This window comes from Psammomys obesus, unplaced genomic scaffold (genome assembly GCF_907164565.1).
Source record: "Psammomys obesus unplaced genomic scaffold, mPsaObe1.curated_primary_1811, whole genome shotgun sequence".
NCBI classification, from domain to species: Eukaryota; Metazoa; Chordata; class Mammalia; order Rodentia; family Muridae; genus Psammomys; species Psammomys obesus.
This window is the reverse complement of record NW_026585691.1, coordinates 7,165,906-7,176,935: the sequence shown is the minus strand read 5'-3', so window position 1 is coordinate 7,176,935 and position 11,030 is coordinate 7,165,906. Positions and strand designations below refer to the sequence as shown.

The following is an 11,030-nucleotide window of genomic DNA, read 5'->3' as shown; positions in this document are numbered from 1 at the left end:
CAAGTCGACAGGACCGAGGTTCCTGCGAGCACGACCCCGCCCGCCGACTCCCTGCTGCGGCCTGGGTGGGGACCCGAGGCACCGCAGCGAGGCTATTTTGGGCGTGGGAACGCGGCGGGAGGAGGGGCGCCGGCGGGCTGGGCGCGGGCGCGCGGGGAAAGCCTCCAGCTCGGGCTGCCACGGCAACCGCGTCCAGGCAACGCGCCCGGAAGCGCCTCTGGGCGGCGCGCGGCGGCTCGCGCCCTTCCCGGGTGGGGGAGCCGCGAACCCCGGGCCGGGCCGCGCTCGCGCCGATTGGAGCGCGGGCCCGCAGCCGGGTTCGCCCCGCACAGCCCCGCGCTCGCGGCCACCGCACCCAGGGCGCCAGCGACGACATGGGCAGCCGCGGAGCGCCCGATCCGCGCGCGGGTGAGTCTCCGGGGGTGTCTCCCCTCCCCACCGCGTCTGGGCGTCCTCTGGATCCAAGCGGCGGGCGCTCGCACGGGGACCGTCGGTGTGACCTTGGAGCCGCCACGGATGGGCATGGGATAGTGCTGGGGAGAGGGGGACGAGGGGTGAAGCTGCGCGTGCCCCATGTGACACTCTGGGCGCGAGGGGGTTAAATGCATGCTGACGCGAAGGGCTGAAGTTAGGCGCAGAGCCCAAGTGGCATTGCATCTTCGCGGGGGCTGCGAGCTGGCAGACAGCAGAGATCCCCGAGGGGCTGTCTGAGAAGAGCCAAAGGTGTGTAGAGTTTGCCAGGACGGTCGTGGCCAGTTGGAGCTGAGTGACCTTGGGTGGGTTGGCCACACTGATCCTCCGTGCGTTCCGTGGTTCTCATCCTTGAAGGAAGGACTCCGGTTCTTTCCAGTGGCAGCACAGCTCAAGGCTGTTTGGCTGGTACTGTGATCTGAGGAAGGGCCCCTCTGGCTTTGCAAGACTTAACCGTGTTTATTCCGCTCCTGAAGTGGCAGGAAATGTTACCGTTTTATGGGAGGCATTGGAGGGAACAGTCTGTGGTCCAGAGAGCCCCGTGAAAATGCATAGACGAAAATCCTTTCGGCGCCCTTAAGTCCTGAACCCAATCGGGAATCAAGCTACTGCCTACTTTTTTTTTCCCCCCTGTAGTTGATCTGATAGGAAACTTTGTGTCTGAACAGGTAAAATCAAAACCCAGTAGTGGCAGGCAGTGGCAAATGAAGTGAGTCATTTCTTCAATGTGCAGAAGCTGTGTGTGTGTGTGTGTGTGTGTGTGTGTGTGTGTGTGTGTGTGTCTCACGAGCGCATGCGTGCACTCAGCTTAAAGTCTATATGCTCTTGTTGGAGGTTATTTCACAGAAATAATGGCGGACTGCAATGGCTAGAAGCAGGGGCAAACCTTTGCCTCTGCTCTTTAAAGATTTGGGGGAGGGAGCTGGCAAGATGGCTCAGTGGGGCAAATGCCCTCACCACCAAACTTGATGACCCGAGTGTCATCTCTAGAACTCACACTGTGAAAGGAGAGAAGCATCTAACCCCCCAAGTTGTACACACACACACACACACACACACACACACACACGCATGCACGCACGCACACACATGGCACATAAGCTAAATGGATAAATGTAATAAAAATAAACGAATTAGGGCTTCTGAGACTAAATATGTTCGTTATTAAGAAACACATTATCTCTGTCTTGGTGTGTGTGTGGAGGTGACTTACAGGCTGTGGTATCTCTTCTAATTTTAGCACTAGCTGGTACTAAAAATTACACGGAGGCGGTTTCTATATTTTCCACCCATAAACTTCTCTCTCCGACAAGGGGCCACAACGGGGTACCCATGATTCCTGTCTCCGGACAGTCGAGATGCCTCTGACTCGGTGTTTCAAGGACACGCTTGATGTTTGCAGGAACCTGACTTCCTCTGTGTGAGAATGTGGGCTGGGGCGCCAAGTTTTCAGTGAGTGAGTAAGCTCCTGCCAGCTTGCCTACCTGAGGGCTTAGAAATCTTTAATGTTTACTTGTAAGAAATCCGATTAGCACACAGCTACAAACACCCTTGTCCAAGAATTCCGCCAACGAGCCTCAACCCTTTCGTGAGCCATGCGTCCCCGACCTTAGAGCCTTCGTTGGCAAGGAACTCATTTTCCAGCCTCTGCCGGCTGCTAACCCAGGCCACCCTCTGCCAGTCAGTGTCTCCTTTCTGTATCTTTCAGCCACACTCCTGTAGTCTCATTTTCCTGTCTCTGAGCCCATCTCCCCCTTTTCCTTAAACCATAGTGGGAGCCCTGGACTTCCCTCAGAACACCCCTTTCTTGATGGGCTCTAATCATCAGAAGTACCAGGATGACCTTGCCCTGGCTCCTTACTGTCTCCTCCAAGCCATTAACTCTTAGCAAGGACTGAGCCAGAAGCATAACTAGGAGGGCCTTGAGAGACAGTCCTACATTCTAAGCCTGGTGACCCTTCAGAATCACTGGGCACATTTTGAAAAAAGACAGGCCTCAGATAGACTCTCACAAATATCAAAATGGAATCATTTAGAATGGTGTGAGACCTTAAAAAGCCAAAACCAACCAGCCAACCACCAATCAACCAACAAACCCCTTTCTGTAGAAAGCAAGGCTCAGCAGATAAAGGTGCCTGCCACCAAGATGGACAACCTGAGCTTGAGTCTCAGAATGTTTGAGACTGGTTCTTCTAAGTTGTTTTCTGATTTACACGTAAGTGCTGGGATGAGTGCACACACACATACACACATGTCTTTTTGTTGTTGTTTTTTTTCTCTTTGTTTGTTTTTTGCCTTAAAAGAAAAGAACAAGGAGGGAGGAGGAGAGAGAAAATGGCTTATTGGGTGACTTTTGCTCACTCAGGCAGGGAAACCACTTCACCTGAGGCTGGGAAAGAGTCGTAAACAAAGACCCGGGAGCAGCTAGTTCTCTGTGGGTTCTGCTGATGACTTTGGGGTGTACACTGAGGCTGGTCCCACTCAATGACCTTGAGTGCCTCAGCCTTGACCCCCATGGCTCCACCGTGACCTGCAGAGCTCTTCCTGTATCTTCCCTCAACTGCTAATGTTCTGAGTCTTGGAAGTTTTTCACATTTGAGAGCTAGGATTTTGGACTTCCTTCCACCTACTGTGCCTGGCTTTAACCATCACCGAGGACCCCTTCATCCTTGTCATTGTAATGCTTCAGCAGGTCTTCAGGGTCCCAAACCTCCCATTAGCATACGATCTTAACAGGTCTTAACATGTTGTGATTTATTTTTTCCCCTGAGTAAGGGTCTTACTATGTAGCCTGGCTAGCCTGGAACTCACTATGTAGAGCAGGCTACCCTCAAATTCAGAGATCTGCCTGCCTCTGCCTCCAGAGTGCTGAAATTCAAGGCGTGTACTTCTTACCTCAAAGGCCTTGGACTTCTTATATTCCAGCCTCTAATCCCCAAAGCACCCACACTGTCGGTATTTTCTTCTCCTTGCCTGCCAAGTTATCCAGGAGACAGTCACAAAGACCTTTGGACTGGCTCCGTTTGAAATTGACGCTGGCTCTAATTTCATGAAGGCTTGCTGTTCTATAAAACAGAAGAATTCCGTTCCCCAGGCTGCATCCGCTTTGCTCTGTACCACAGCTTTCTATCCCTTAGACCTCAGGTTCCCTCTCAGAACGTGGCCTTTGGTGGGTAAAGTGGAGGGTATCAGCACCCTGTTATTGCCCTCCACCTTAGTGCAAATCCAGTTGTACCCTCTTTTGCAGCTCCAAGTATGTCCTTCTCTTTCTCTCCACATCCTTATTTATTTATTTATTGGTCTGAAATTTAGGAGCGTCTCTGTGTCTGTCCTAAGTCTAGCCTAAACCCATTCACTCTAGTCCTGCCTGTCCCGGATTGGGAACTTGCTCCACTTTTCAATTTCTCGTTCTCCTTTTGCCTTTCTTTGCTCCCTCTTCCCTCTGCCCCAGACCTCATCCCATTATATAGTCGAGTCAACCTTCTCGTGAGACAGGTACCAGAGTCTCCGTTCTGTCCACCAGAGGCTTCTCCATGAAGGAAGCCTCGGTGGTTACTAATATGTGTTAGGAGTTCACAGAACATGACCAGAGTGACCAAGGACCTGAATTTTTATTCCTTCATTGACTTATTTTGGGACAGGGTCTCTCTGTTCAGCATGGGCTGTGCCTGGACTCACAGTGCCTCAGCCTCCTATGAGATTATAGGCATGTCCTACCACACCTGGCTTGAACTGAGCTTTTAATTTACATGAATTTTCAGCGAACTTAAACTCCATTGAAATAGCCAGAGGGAGCAGTTGGCTGTTGTGTGGGGAGGGCAGAGCCTGCTTTAAAGCCGGACCTGCTGCTCTGTTGAACTCAGCGAGTTCCTCTCTGACTGAACACCTCCTTTATCTTTCTGTGAAAGCTGCCTCCTCACAGAGCCCCTAGAGGAGTCTTGGCTGAAGAACTGAGCCTTCTCCCTGCCCTCCTCCTTGACTGTTGCCATGCTGCCCTCCTGTGCCCATCTGCCGTCCCACCCCTGCCACCGCCATCTTCATGCCCTGCCCTGCAGGTTCCTCTCATCCCTAATTTGCTGCTTTTCTTGCTGGCCCTTGGCTGTGGAGATTCTGAACTTGTGCCCCAGTGGGAGCCCATGTTCTCTCCATCTCTGCGAGGCCAACACTTCTTTTTCTTGTTTTGTGGATGAAGACACTGAGGTAGAGGGGCTGCAGGATGCCTCAAGGTAGTACTCAGAAGCAGAGCTGAGACAAGAGCTCCAGCCCTCAGACTCACTGTGGTCTTCTACCTCTGCTTTGCCTCTGGCCCCTAACATGGTTATTTTATCATTCTGGTTTCCTTAACAATTTCCTTCCCCTTAAAAAAAAAAAATTTTTTTTTTTTTTAAAATCTTAACTGATTCAGATTTTCGGAAATGCTTCAACAATAAGCTGAAAAGTCCTGCTCTCTCTTTCAGCCTCATTCTATAAATATGAACTTTCAGCCGCACTTGTTTTATCTTCCTGGCACTTTCTCCCACTCTCTCTTTGCATCTATTTGTGGATGTGTGTGTATAGACACACACTTAGCCTGTAATTTCTCCTGCACCATGTCAGGGCAACAGGGAGAGAATTGCTTCTGCACTGTCCCAAATACTTAAGCATATATCTCCCCCTTTGTAAAAAAGATTTACTCATTTATACATATGAGCACTCTGCGTGTTTGCCTGCATGGCAGAAGAGAGCATTACGTCCCATTACAAACGGTTGTGAGCCACCATGTGGTTGCTGGGAATTGAACTCAGGACCTCCGGAAGAAGAACATCTAGTGCTTTTGACCTCTGAACCATCCCTCCAACACATCAGTCTTTTTCTTTTAAAAGGACATTTTCTTATACAGCACTTGTCAAAGTCAGGAAAGTAAGTATGAATCAGTGATATTCTCCAATCTACAGATATAATTCAGATGTCGTAATAGTGCTTTTATATAAAATGAGAGGACACTCTCTTTAAAAGGCTTTGGTTTAGGAGGCAGGATCCAATCTAGGACTTAAAACAATCCATTTGGGTGTGTGTGTGTGTGTGTGTGTGTGTGTGTGTGTGTGTTAGTTCCTATCAATAAGGTCTACATCCTTCTTTCTCCACATGGATGGTTTTAGCTTTTGACTTCTTGGTTGGGGTTTTCTTTTTGTTTGGGGAAAATTAGTCAAGTTTAATGAAATGTTCAGACTCACTGGCCTGGCTGGTGTAGACTACCGAGAAAGCTGTGTTTAGGCAGCGCGTGGGGTGAGGCAGTCACTGAGAGAATGCTGCCCCAGGCCTGTCTTCTAGAACTCTGGAGTTCTGAGCAGTCAGAGTAAACCCCACACCATCCGAGGAAGGTGCCGATTCCCGGAGCCATCATGCGCTCATGGAGTCTCTGCCAGATTCCAGAAGGAGACTGTAGCCAGGTCCAGGGACACAAGGTTTGGGGACACCAAGCCTCCGTGGGAGCTTCCTGAGGCTCAGAAGACCTCCTGGTGGTTCTGTCCATCAAGGCAGAGTGAGTCACACCGTGGTAGGCAGGAGGCAGAGAAGTGCGGCCTTTTCCATGACCTTCTCTTTTAAATGTTTCGATCACATATGGTAATTATACGCAATCTACGCAGTGCCGTGTTTTAGTGTGACATTTTTATACACGCACATAATATATCTCAGTCATATTCGCCTCCCCCATCATGCTATATCCCCCCTCCGCACCGATTTCTTTCCTCTTTTTAGTGACACTTCTGCTGTGACACCGCTCACTCTTCCTCGTGTGTGAGCATGTGCGTACGTGCTCCTCGTGTGTGTTGGTACATGTGTGTGCGTGCATGTGTGTGTGTAGGTGTATGCACGTGTGTGTCCTTATTGAGTTTCACTGGGGTTGCTTACAGGCGTGTGAGTAGAGGTTTGTTCACAGGAGTATGGGTACCAGGAATCTTTTCCCCTTGCTAACGATAGATCCTCAGGGAGGATCAGGGCCTCCTGAGCGCATCCCCTCGGTGACAGGAAGCTGATGGCCTGACCTTGCGCAGGCACCCAGAGCTGCTGTCCGTGCGGCTGACCTGTCACGCACAGAAATCGGCACTCCACACCCCTTCTCCAGCTCTTGCCTTCTTTTCATCCCTTCCTGAGTGATGGTCCCTGAGTTTTGGGGAGGGTGATGCAGAGATGTCTTGTGGCTGTGTCTTTGGCGGTCGTTTATTCTCAGCGCGTTGACCAGTTAGGAGTCTCTGCTTTCACCACTATGTTCACAGCAGCGTTACCCACAATAGCCAGAAGCTGGAAACAACCTCGAGGTCTCTCACTGACCGCTGCAAAAGGAAGCGTCTCTGACCGAAGCCGACTTGACTTTCATCTAGGCTGTCTCTGGCTTCCCTCCTTCTATAACAGCGATTTTCACGACTCTTTGATATAAAACCAGATAAAGTTTGGAGAAAAGGAAAAACGTTTTCTTTTTACCGTTGGACGATCTTTCCTTGTTTCCTTTCCATGGCTCAGTAGTTGTATCTTCCTCTATTTTGTGGTTCTGGGAACTGAACTCAAAACATGCTAGGGAAGCAGTCTACCACTGAGCTACAGGCCCCCACCTCCCCCAGCCCCTTTGATCTTTTAGAAATGTAGTTATCGGTGATTAAAAGAAAAAAGTCATCTAGTGGGATATAGTTCGTCCTTTCTGTTACATCAGGAAAGTGATTGAGGATGTTGCTTGAGAAGCATCAGATGGCCTGAATGAAGCCTTGGGTGTCTCCTGAGCAACAACACCTAGCTTATAGGGTGGTGCGCATAGGAGGTGGCTGGCTGCTGCGGGCGCCTCCCTCCTGTGGCTGTGGCAATGACGCCCTGTGTGGATGAAGCTGGGGGGGATGGGGGGGAGGCAAGGAAGAAGGCAGAGATCCTGCCGCTTGACTGTGACTTAATAACAGGCTTGTTTGTGTGGGAGAAAATGTGTGGGGGCTGCTTTCTGAATTATGGAATTCTTAAAATTGTTTAACCAGGAAGATGTTTTTCAGAAACCTCTGGTGCCTTGAGCTTGTTTTTTTGTTTTGTTTTGTTTTGTTTATTTCATATTGCTTTTCTCCCTGATTTTAATTATCTGTGGAAGGGCTCAAGAGTCCTCCCCTGCACTTTCTAAATAGTTAAGAATATTACTATGCTTCGCTGTAGTCATCACTCCAGATAGATAGGAGAATCTCTGAGGAGATTCCCGGGGCAGGCAGAGAAGGGCAGTGGTGGTCCCCGAGTGCCCAGACAAGGAAACAAGGCTGGAGGCTGGGGGTGGGGGTGGTTCTTCGAAGCCCACACCCTGAGATTCTCTATTAGAAAGTCAACAGAGTAGCAGACTGAAGCCACACCCAGCCTTCAGCCTGCAGGAGAACCAGAAGTCGTGCCTCCCCCACCCTCACCCCCGTGGGTGAACCCTGGTGTGGGTAGAGAGTTTATACCCGCTTTTAATAATATTTTTTCTGTTCTTGCTGTTGCACTTGGCAGATTCCCTTTATAACATTTGGTAATGTGTCTTTGCTCATGCTAGAAAGAAAAGTCACCAAATATAGCTGTTGGAAAAAGTAATACTAAGACATAGGAGTGTGCCTGCACGCTTGCAAGAGTGCCTGGATGGCCTGAAGCCGCTGCACACTCAAGCTGGTGTCCAGTCAGCCACTGCGGGGCCATTTGGATAGAGCACTGTCTTTGTCAATGTTCCATCGCTGTGAAGAGACACCATGACCGAGGCGACTCTTATAAAGGAAGGCATCTAACTCTGGGGCTTGTTTGCCGTCTCAGAGGCTTAATGTATTATCATGGCAGGAAGCATGGCGGCAGGTAGGCATGGTGCTGGAGAGGTAGCTAAGAGCTACATCCTGATCTGGAGAGGGAGAGGGAGAGAGAGAGAGAAACTCTGGTTTAATTCCCAAAACTGAGATGACAGCTCACAACTGTCTGTAACTCCAGTTCCAGGGAATCTCACACTCTCACACAGACATCCGTGCAGGCAGAACCCCAATACACATAAAATAAAAAATAAATAAATCATTAAAAATAATAAAACCTCAAAGCCCACCCCCCAGTGACACACTTTCTCCAACAGGACCACACCTCCTAATTCTTCTCAAGCAGTGCCTCTCCCTGGTGACTGAGCTTGCAAATGTATGAGCCTGTGGGGCATTCTTATTCCAACCACCACAAGCACCTCGGGAATTTAAAAGCTGGGCCTTTCCCCATTAGAGAAATGAAAAGGCAGATGAACCTGTATTCGCGAGCGTCTATGAAGAGGCATAATGCCTGGCCTTCTAGAGGATGCAGTCCCTGCTGCCCTAAAGCCCCTCCGTTGGGGAGACACTATCCCACAAACAGTTCAAATAAACAATGGAGACTTAAAAAGCATTCCAAACTAGCTGTTATTAATAGATGAGAACAAAGCAAATCTGTTTCTGCAGGGATTCTCCTCAAAACACTAGCATCGAGTGAGCTAAGGCAGCGAGCGACCACTGTTTCCTGTGCTCTGGGGGTTTGGTTGTGAATCCACCTGCCCTGGCAGAGGTCACTCACTGTTGGCTGGGTGGCGAGGAGATGTTTTAAGCATGCTAGAACTCTTTAAAATGTATTTGTTTTAGGTTGCACATTTTTCTTTTATGTATGTGATGTTTGGCCTGCATGTCTGTCTGTATGTGCACCACATTCATGACCTAGCTGATCCAAAGAAGGTGTTGTGTTCCCAGGAACTGGAGTCATGGATGGCTTTGAGTTACTGTGTGGGTGCTGGGACCTGAACCCAGGCCTTCTCCAACAGCAACAAATGCTCTTTAACTGCTGAGCCCTCTCTCCAGTCCCTGCCCGTTCATTTGAGTAGCTTAGGTTGGCTTTACTTTGTAGTCAAGGCTAACCTGACTTTCCTGGTTCCCTTTCCTCCACCTTCTGAGTACTGGGCTTGTAAGTGAACACTGCCACACTGGGTTGATGCTGTGTTGGGGGGTGGGACCCAGAGCTTCTGCGAGCTTGGCAAGCATTCTACCAACTAAGCTGCAGCCCCAGCCCTCTGAAACATGATGTTATCAATCAAATAGAAACCACCCCTCACCCGTGCAGCTCAAAGGCATTCCCGGTTGTGAATGGAATAGATGGAGGGAAAGAAAGCAAGTCTTGCCCGGTGGATTCAAGGCCGTTTCTTAGGGAGCACTGGAAATACCTGCCTATCAGCCCATCCCTCAGCCCCCAGAATGGGGTCGTTTTGAAATGCCGTGGGTGGCAACTTAGGGCGGCTGTGTCTGCCGTATGCCCAAGTCCCCATGGGCAGGTAATCCAGGGCACAGTCACAGCTGTCACTGTGATAGAGGCACCAGGCTCAGGTCTCATAATGTGCCCACCGGGGAATGAGAAGGTAAAGCCAACAACATCTAATTGAATCACATTGTCTTTTAAACCCAGCAGGAGGCTTGCCTCTCAGTTTCTACAGCCTAAGGTGAGCAGTTTCTGCGGCTGCTCCTGCCTGTTGGTTCATCGTTTTATTCGAGAAGCGCTTATTCCGATTTTTGTAATTGTGAAAATAACATGCTTATTAAAGTATTTTAAAAATGAGAACAGAATAAAAATATGCTTAATACTACTGGTTACATTTTGACAGATTTCTTTCTGCTGTTTTAAAAATGTACTATAGAAAAGGGTGAGAGGGTACATAGCTGTCATTCCAGCACTCAGTCAAGCCGGAGGACAGGAAGTTTGAGGCCACCCTGGGCTCCACAGCAAATATTGGCCAGCCTGGATTAAACTGAGAGTTCCTATGCCAAATGAGAATGCAAACAAGATTACTGCCGTAACGTTTACATTGTTGGAGCCTTTGTCCTGCCCTTTTCAGGGTGGTGTAGGGGGTTTTTGAGTTTCTGGGGTTGATGTAGGCTCTAGACAGTGTCAAGGTATGACAAATGAGCATAAGTCATCTGCCATTGGCTAGGTATATACAAAGCTGTGTGTTTCATTTGTGAAGACACATGTGCCTCCTAGACCATGTACGGTCCACCTCACAGCCATAATGTCACCTTTGAATATGCTGGGCCAGAATGAATTTATTTATTTATTTATTTATTTATTTATTTATTTGGTCGGGAATGGCTCACCTTGTTTCCAAGCTTCTGATCCTGGGGTGAGCCAGGTAAGATGCGTACAAAGAAAGAGGCCAGGCCTGATTTCTTATGCTAGCCTGTTATTGTTGGCCATGGTCTTTCCTTGGTCTGGTCAAGGTAGATGTGTTGGCTTTGGCAATTAGGCATCCTGACTTGAGTTGCACAGTCCTTCTCACATCAAAAGAGGTACTAGCCAGATACTGACCATTCACACCTCAGAGACAAATTCAGCAATGTGGCACGGGGGGAACAGAGTGGGGTGTGAGGGATAAGAGAAGACAGACATCATGTTTAAAAGTAGTCTCAAACTGGCACTGGGGATGTAGCTCAGTTGATAGAATGCTAGCTTGGAATACACAAAACACTAAATTCAACCCCCATGTTCTTTGTAGACCAGGTATGATATGAATATCTGTTATGTCACCACCTAGAGGTAGAAAC

General features: G+C 49.1%; 1 protein-coding gene across 1 annotated transcript in view; it reads left to right on the top strand.

The window, feature by feature from the left end:
* Nucleotides 1–330: 330 nt before the first annotated feature.
* Fam81a (family with sequence similarity 81 member A) overlaps nt 331–11,030 on the top strand; it is a 50,401-nt gene continuing 39,701 nt past the window's right edge. Inside the window, exon 1 of the mRNA XM_055598827.1 lies at nt 331–408. The gene's annotated coding sequence lies outside the window, so the exon portion shown is untranslated. The remainder of the gene's footprint in view (nt 409–11,030) is intronic.